General features: G+C 39.5%; 1 long non-coding RNA gene across 4 annotated transcripts in view; it reads right to left on the bottom strand.

Annotated features, from left to right (window-relative positions):
• The window catches only part of LOC108448278, a 30,829-nt gene extending 23,774 nt beyond the window's left edge, over positions 1 to 7,055 (bottom strand). The window contains exons 1-3 of one of the 4 annotated variants that reach the window (XR_001864121.1): positions 6,054 to 7,055; positions 2,975 to 5,227; positions 2,769 to 2,868 (exon numbers count right to left, since the gene is read on the bottom strand). This is a non-coding gene — a long non-coding RNA (uncharacterized LOC108448278). The remainder of the gene's footprint in view (positions 1 to 2,768; positions 2,869 to 2,974; positions 5,228 to 6,053) is intronic. The other 3 variants (XR_001864118.1, XR_001864119.1, XR_001864120.1) reach the window with 3 other exon arrangements.
• Between the last annotated feature and the right edge of the window lie 152 nt (positions 7,056 to 7,207).

Genomic DNA, 7,207 nt, shown 5'->3' with positions numbered 1-7,207 from the left:
GGGTCTTCCTGCCAGCACGTGGGGAACGCAAACCTAGATGTCTAGAGAATGTATAGTAAATCTGACTCTTCAGAAAACCCTCAGTGCTTTTGCAGTGAGAATGGATTCTATTAAATGCAACACAGAACTGTGCATGTGTAAGTGGTGCCTGGGTCCTCTTTCACCCTTTTCTTGGAAAGATAAAAAAATTTATGTAAATGCTGGTGCCAGATTCTGGAATTAATTTTAGAAGTGCTTTGGTCTCAGACCTTAGTTTGGGTCCTTTATATTGAGTATTCATATATATGTGCCCTCAATTGACAATAGCTATCTCTAGTCAGTCATCTGTGACATCTCTAGTATTGCAAATTATATAGCTTTGAGGTGAGGGGGCAAAAAATGAATTGCAAGGGCTTAGTACTCTAATAATGCTGAAGGAAAGTTGTACTGAAATGGCTGCAAGTTAAGCTCAAATTGTAAAACATATGTATATTCCATATATAGGTGTGTAATTAGTGTGAAATATGTATTATTTACAGCAAATATTGATTGTGCCTGCACAAAACTATCACCTTGGTGAGTGAAAGAGCATTCAGCTTTAGAATACAATATAATCCCTGAATTTTCCAGACAGAGGTTATTAATTATTGCTGCATGGTGCATCAGTGCCTTCTTTCACAAGAAGCTGTAGCTGGAAAATATTCTATTGTAGTAAAGAAGAATTGACAATAAGCAGAGTACAAATAATTTTGGATAGGGCTGTATAATGTGGATGCAATTAAATTAGTTTTGCCATAAACATTTATGATCTTATGACACTGAACATAAGAAAAGAGTACTAAGTAAGACACCTTAGGTATATGAGGATTTTTTTCCCATAGCTGCACCATAAAATTCAGTGGGTATGTTGCTACCTGTATTAATGAGAAATATGTTAGACAGTGTTGAAAAGTAAAAGTTTTCTGCTGTGTAGAGAACTTTTATAAGTATTACCACAGCCAAAACAATGCTGATAACTACAGGACAATATTTCTGTCACTGATAGCACTTGTACCATAGTTTCATGCTGCTTTCTGTAAGACAATTGCCATTCTTCTTCCTGGTTGCTGGTGATAGGCCTTATTTATTTTCAGTGAGCCAGAGTTAAAAGAACACATTGTGTCTATGTAGAAACCCAATTAGGGCAAGGTTCCTCTATTTGCTTTGATTCCTTACCTCCTGTGTCAGTGTTACATGTTTTCTGCCCTAAGTGCCAGAGATGTTATAAATGATAAATTACAATGTAAACTAAACCAGAGGCTTTTCATCTGAGCTGCACATGGCTCAAAACAGTGAACCCTGTTCATCTAGGTGCTGAGCTGCTTCGTCTTCTAGAAATGAATGGAAGATCAAAATGCTCAGCAGTCACTCAAGATGAGGCTCATTAGAGGCTTTCTTCTGTCAAAAATCATCCACTGATTCCCAGCTATGTGACAGTATGCTGAATACTGGAGGGTAAGATTAACCCTGTACACCTAGTCAGTCTAACAACAAATGTCACTTCTGAGTCTAACAGCAACATTTGTTCATAGAAGAACAGGTCTGGGAATAGTAATATCATTTCTATATTTTATTACAGTTAAATTATCATATAATTGCCAAAGAAACTATGTTCACCAGTTACCAGCGTCTAGAATGATGACTGATAAGTGACCCTGATCAGCTCTGGTATAATTCAAATGCAAATTTGATGTCAACTTTGGCAAGGAGCAGTCTCTTACAAAGTTGAGAATTAAGTCTTGAATGATTTATCAACTTGTAAACATAAACTGCAAACTTCAAACCAAACAGCTTTTAAACAGCTTTTAGCTATTTTTTGGGGGGTGGGGATGTTGGGGATTTTTGGGGGGTGGGGTGTTGTTTTGTTTTGGGGGTTTTTGTGTTAGACAATAAAGTAAACCAAACAAAATCAAGTTGGCAAACATTTAGATGCCAGTTTTTCATCTGGCAGCCTCTGTCTGTCTTCTGAAGAACTGCAAGCTAAGCTCTGCTAAGCTCAAAGCTCACAGACCTTGTTTTTTAATTAAGAGAAGGTCAGGATGCCTCCTAATACTTGGAATGCAGCTGTTTTCAGACAAGTGAATATTTAATATGACCTCTTATACTAACCTCCTATACTTTCTAGCTTTGAACATTGCTTTAACAATTAAGCTCTTCTGGCCCTGTGTTTAAATAGCTGTCCACAGCTACTGCAAATTGATTTATTGCTTGATGAGAATCAGGGATGCTGAGCAAACACAGAACAGTTTCTAATTTAAGGAGTGCACCGGTGGTTTTGTTGTTGTTTCTTGATTACTTGTTTTAACATCAGTATGTGTTATCAATGTAGTTTGCTCTTCTGCAGCTTTTAGAGGATTAAAAATTGAGAGAACAACACAAGTCATGTTAGAAACACAGTCTGATTGCGTATCTAATATTAAAATTTCTTGATACTCTCTGTTGGTAGATATTGTTTAAGTTGCTTATATACCTTTGCTTAATTGTGAAGATTTGGTACAATATTTTCCTTGCTAGTATCAGCTGTGAGCTGATTTTCAGTCTTAATCTCTTCTTCATCAATCTTTCTTTCAGAATGTTAGCTTAAATTATCCAGGTATTTGAGAATGAAACATGAAAATATATGAGTTTGATCCTAATTAAAAACCACAGCAATATTTTTGGAAGGGCTTCAGTATGCTCAGCCTGTAGGAAAAGTAGTTAAATCTTGAGCAGAATAGAAAGAAGGAGAATATCCTTATGTGAAGGCATACCTCCTTTTTCTTTCTGTTAGCATTGGTATGGACTTACACATCACCACAGCCAGCCTTGAATAGAAGCAGTTTTAGCAGCTCTCTTACCTGAGTGTCTCACCTGCAATGATATATAACATGATCATTTTAAGCAGTGCCTTGCTTGGATCTGTAACTTAATTGAGAAGAAGCAATAATTTTGGATGCTTAAGCCACCTCAGTCATACCTGTGGGATGGAGAGGGGAAGGTTGTCTCACTTGAATAGATGGGGAGGAAAAACTGATCTTGCAGCATGGTAGAGTCCGCACAAAGCTCCTGAGAAAGAATGTAGGGTGTGATTAGGAGAAATTAGCAATGGGAATAATAGATGTATTTTGGGACAACCACATTTTTTGCATAAGGAAACCATGCCTGAAAAGTAACAGAGTGAAGAGGTAGATGGAAGGTAGCAGACAAGCAAAAACTGCCTGAACAGCAGTGTAAGGATTGGAGCGAGGACTTTCCCTCTGCAGCTGGGAAATACGGTCAAGGAGCAAGACCAGCTTTGTGGTGCACACCTGGAGTAAAGAATAGACAAGGGGGGTGGATGTTAACACAACTAAAAGTTAAATCGGGAGAGGAGACATAAGAGAAAGATCAACTAGATAAAGGGAGTGAAAACAAAACAACAACAAAAGGACCCTGCATAGCTGAAGATGAATCTGAGAGTGAGAAGTACCAGAACAAGATTAAAGAAAAGTACAACTAGGGCAGCTGGAACTGGGATGAGAATCAAACACCAGCATTAACTAGATAAGAAAAACAGAAGTGGGATCAGCCAAGACTGAAGAGAGACTGGAGACAGGTTTGAAATAACAAGCCAAGATAAGGCAAAGCATGGACATGGGAAGCAAGCAGATGGGAGTGTGCTATTTAAAAACACCCTCTCCCAGAGTTTGGAAGGGATCCCAAGATTCCCTCTTCTGCCAGTAATAACCATGAAATCCAGTGGTGAAGAGAGACACATCTTTTCAAATGCCTGGCCAAACACAGCATGACATATTCATGCTAACAGGTACTGTGTTGAGGAGAAGAAGATTCAAAGCAGTGGATGAATTATGTGGATATCATTAATGATGGGGCTGTTGCTGGCAGGAGTCTGGCCATGTTTATTCTAGAAACTGAAGGAATCATTGAAGAAAAAGAATTATGGGAAGAGAAGCGGTGGCAAAATTCTTGAGAGAGCTGAACAGCTTGAAATTTGTGTCTTAGCTCTTGTCTTTGCCACAGAGTTCCTTGATCGAGCTGGTTCAGGGCTTTTAAATTACACTTCTTGATAATTTGCTTCTCATTTTCAGATGCTTGAAAACTCCAGGGTTTGATTAGAGGTAGTTAGTCAGTGAGTAAAATTACTACAACTGAAAGCAGTGGGAACCAGGCCTTGAAGAAATAAGGTTTTCTATAGTGCCAAGTACAATATCAAACCAGGCAATCTATAACTGTTTCCCAAATGTAATATTCGTATCCTGTCACAATACCCCTTCATCTGAGAGGTGTATGATGAAACTAAAGCAGTTAATATTTTTGAAGCCCATGAATACTGTAACAACAAGCTCCATAAAATGCCCATGAGGAAGTTAATAACTCTGTATGCAGAATAGGATCTGAATAAATGAGTAATGAATAAAGCATGGGGCATGCTTTCAAAAATAAAAGAGAAAACATAACATTGAAGGGCTTTTTGTTAATTAAGCACAGAGGTTTGTAGAAAAAAATTGTATGTGAGCATGCAATGAGCAACTTTCATAATATATGAGTACATGTAGGAGAGAAGGGAGAAATACGGTTTCTCTGGTGAGCTCACTGCTGTTAAGATGATGAGTGCTTGATTTTTAACTTTGAAAGTTTAATTTTAGTTTATATGGTTTACTCAGTATAGTGTTATGACTGTGTATATGCATGTTTGTTACTGTAGACACTTTATTTGTCACAATGTGCTTTCAGCTTCAGTATTTCCCTTTTTTTTTTTTCCCTACAGAATGAGCACTTGGGGAATGTGAAAATACTTAAACGTAACTACGGCTGTTTCAGAAGTGCTCTAGGTACCTCAGAGAGAATATGTGTATCAGGAGATAAAGCAGGAAGGTAACCAGCTTCTGCAGAACTTCTCTGTTTTAGCCTTCTGAAAAGTCCCATGAGTCCTGGTCCCAAGCAGCTGACCTACCATGGTCTTCAGCCATCAAAGCCGTAGGCATGTGCTGAGCTTGATGTTTGTGAATAAGCCCATTGTGTCCACCCACCTAAAACTCCACGCTAGATGGAGGCCTAAGCAGCAGACAGATAGCCAAAGAATGAGGAGGAGGTGTGAGCAACGATGTTTCATATGTATTTTTTTTAGTTCTGTGATTGTCTTTGGTACATACTTGTCCTTTTTTCAAAGTTTTTTTTGGTTTTGGTTGTTTCTTTTTTGTGTAGGAAGAGCTGAAAAGCCTCCAGCTTTCTGGATTAAAAATAATAATAATAATAAATATATATATAAAAAAATGCCACCACCACTTTTAACATAACTGCATTTAACATTACCTGTGTCCCTGTAATATACCCATAAATCAGGAAATTTAAAAGAAAAGGGAAAATGGCTTTGTTGTTGCTGTTGTTGTGTTCCTTTGGTTGGTTTCCTTCCAGCTTAAGCATTCTGTCTTCCTGGCTATGTATTCGTTTCTTTGGAAACGGCTGTAGGATGGATTTTTGATTGACTGTGTTGTCAGATGGATTATCAGAGTTGTGAGCTTTTTGGAATGGTAGACATGAATGTGTGATAAGGAAAAAATATTTTTTACTTAAAATATTTCAAAAATTTGCATCGTGAAAGAAGCTAGGTTGAATAATTAACAGGTTACTTAGGGGAAAAGTTTTTTTTAATGTGGAACAGTTTGGTTACTAGGAAAAAATTCTCTTAATATAAAGAAAGCTTTTTAATAATGTGACTGATGGAAATATTAATACCTAAGCAATGTAGAATAGGTTCTGCAGAGCCGCAGTGCATATTTTAAAGAGTAATTCTAATGTGTAGCTGCTCTGGGTTACCAGCAGAAAACAGCTTTTACCCTGACATATACACACATTTGTTTGTTACAGCACTCATGTGCCCAGATTTCTGCATGACTCCCATCTAGCGTTTCTGAGTTTGTTTCCTGTCTTAGTCAGGGCTCTGCAAGGCCAGCTGTCCTCAAGGCTGTGAGTGCTTGGTGCTGCTCCGCCAGTGCTAGTGCTGGTGATGCTGAGGTTGGGGGCAGATTGAGGCAGAAGGTGACGTCAGTGCCTACCTTGCTGGGAGAGTTAATCTCCCACCGCAGAGGCTCTAATAATCTCCTCACTTGGGAGACTGGCGTGTTGAGGATTGCATGTTGTACATTCCACTTCTTGGGCTGTAAAGCAATCAGCAAAATCAGTGTTTCTAAAGCTCTGTTGACAAACAAGTGCTTGCTAGACAGAGATGGTTTCTTTTAGGGGTGGAAGTGTAAAGGCACAGGAAAGAAAGTTAACTTTTTAAAGGTGTGGACATATGAAGCAAGAGCAAGCAAAGTAACAAAACCAGGTTAGGGGGGTCCACTTTTTCAAATGAGCATGTAATTAATAACACTGCAAGATAAGCTGCCTCCTTTGTGGACATAAAAAAATAACAGAAATCATATTTCAGATTGGATCAGGCTGGTTTCTTTAGCCAAGCACAGCCCAGCAAACCGTGACACTGTGCAAGCAGAGGTAGCCATCAGCTCCCACAGTGCTCTGAGGGACTGACAGAAAGGGTCTCTGACAACTTCCTTGGAGTCAGTTCCAAGTGTCTGAGGTGGCTAGTCATAGAAAGTATACTGAGGAAGAGGGGAAAAGAGCAGGCCACAAGTTTCTCAGGCTTTTCTTTCATCTGGTATGTGGTGCTTTTTGAGGGCTTTATGACACACAGCAAACTGAACTGCTGGGATAGAGATTGCCTAGTGAAGGCTGCACCTTTTCAGTGGCAGCTACCCATTCCTTGGCTTTCAACTTTGGAGCAACAAGACTGAATTAGGAGCAATGTGGACACAGTCTGGATGCCAAAAATGTAAGGAAGCACATGGTTGCTTTAAAGAGACTGATGCTACTCGGTGCCAGACTTCTTAATATTGTTAAACTCCTATTAGTTCTGTCTTGACCGACCTTTTCAGATTTAATGTTATGACCTGCCGAGAGTGCCTATCTATAGTAACACTAGCCCTTCATTCGCAGGACGGCAGGGGCAGACGAAGAGTCCCCGGGTAGGCAGTACAGGTTTCGTCATTCGAAAGGAGGCTTTACACCTTGCCCCCACCCGACCCCCGTCCCCCGTTTTTTGGGGGCAGCTAAGTCTTGATAGCGGCGATAGAAAGTTGTGCCCCCTCCCTCCTTCCCTCTCTCGATAGCAAACTGTGCCCACCCGGAGTTTTCGTAAGTGCTTTCGGCT

The sequence above is a fragment of the Corvus brachyrhynchos genome, unplaced genomic scaffold (assembly GCF_000691975.1).
Source record: "Corvus brachyrhynchos isolate BGI_N302 unplaced genomic scaffold, ASM69197v1 scaffold178, whole genome shotgun sequence".
Classification (NCBI taxonomy): domain Eukaryota; kingdom Metazoa; phylum Chordata; class Aves; order Passeriformes; family Corvidae; genus Corvus; species Corvus brachyrhynchos.
The sequence above is the reverse complement of the archived record's forward strand: the minus strand, read 5'-3'. Positions and strand labels throughout refer to the sequence as shown.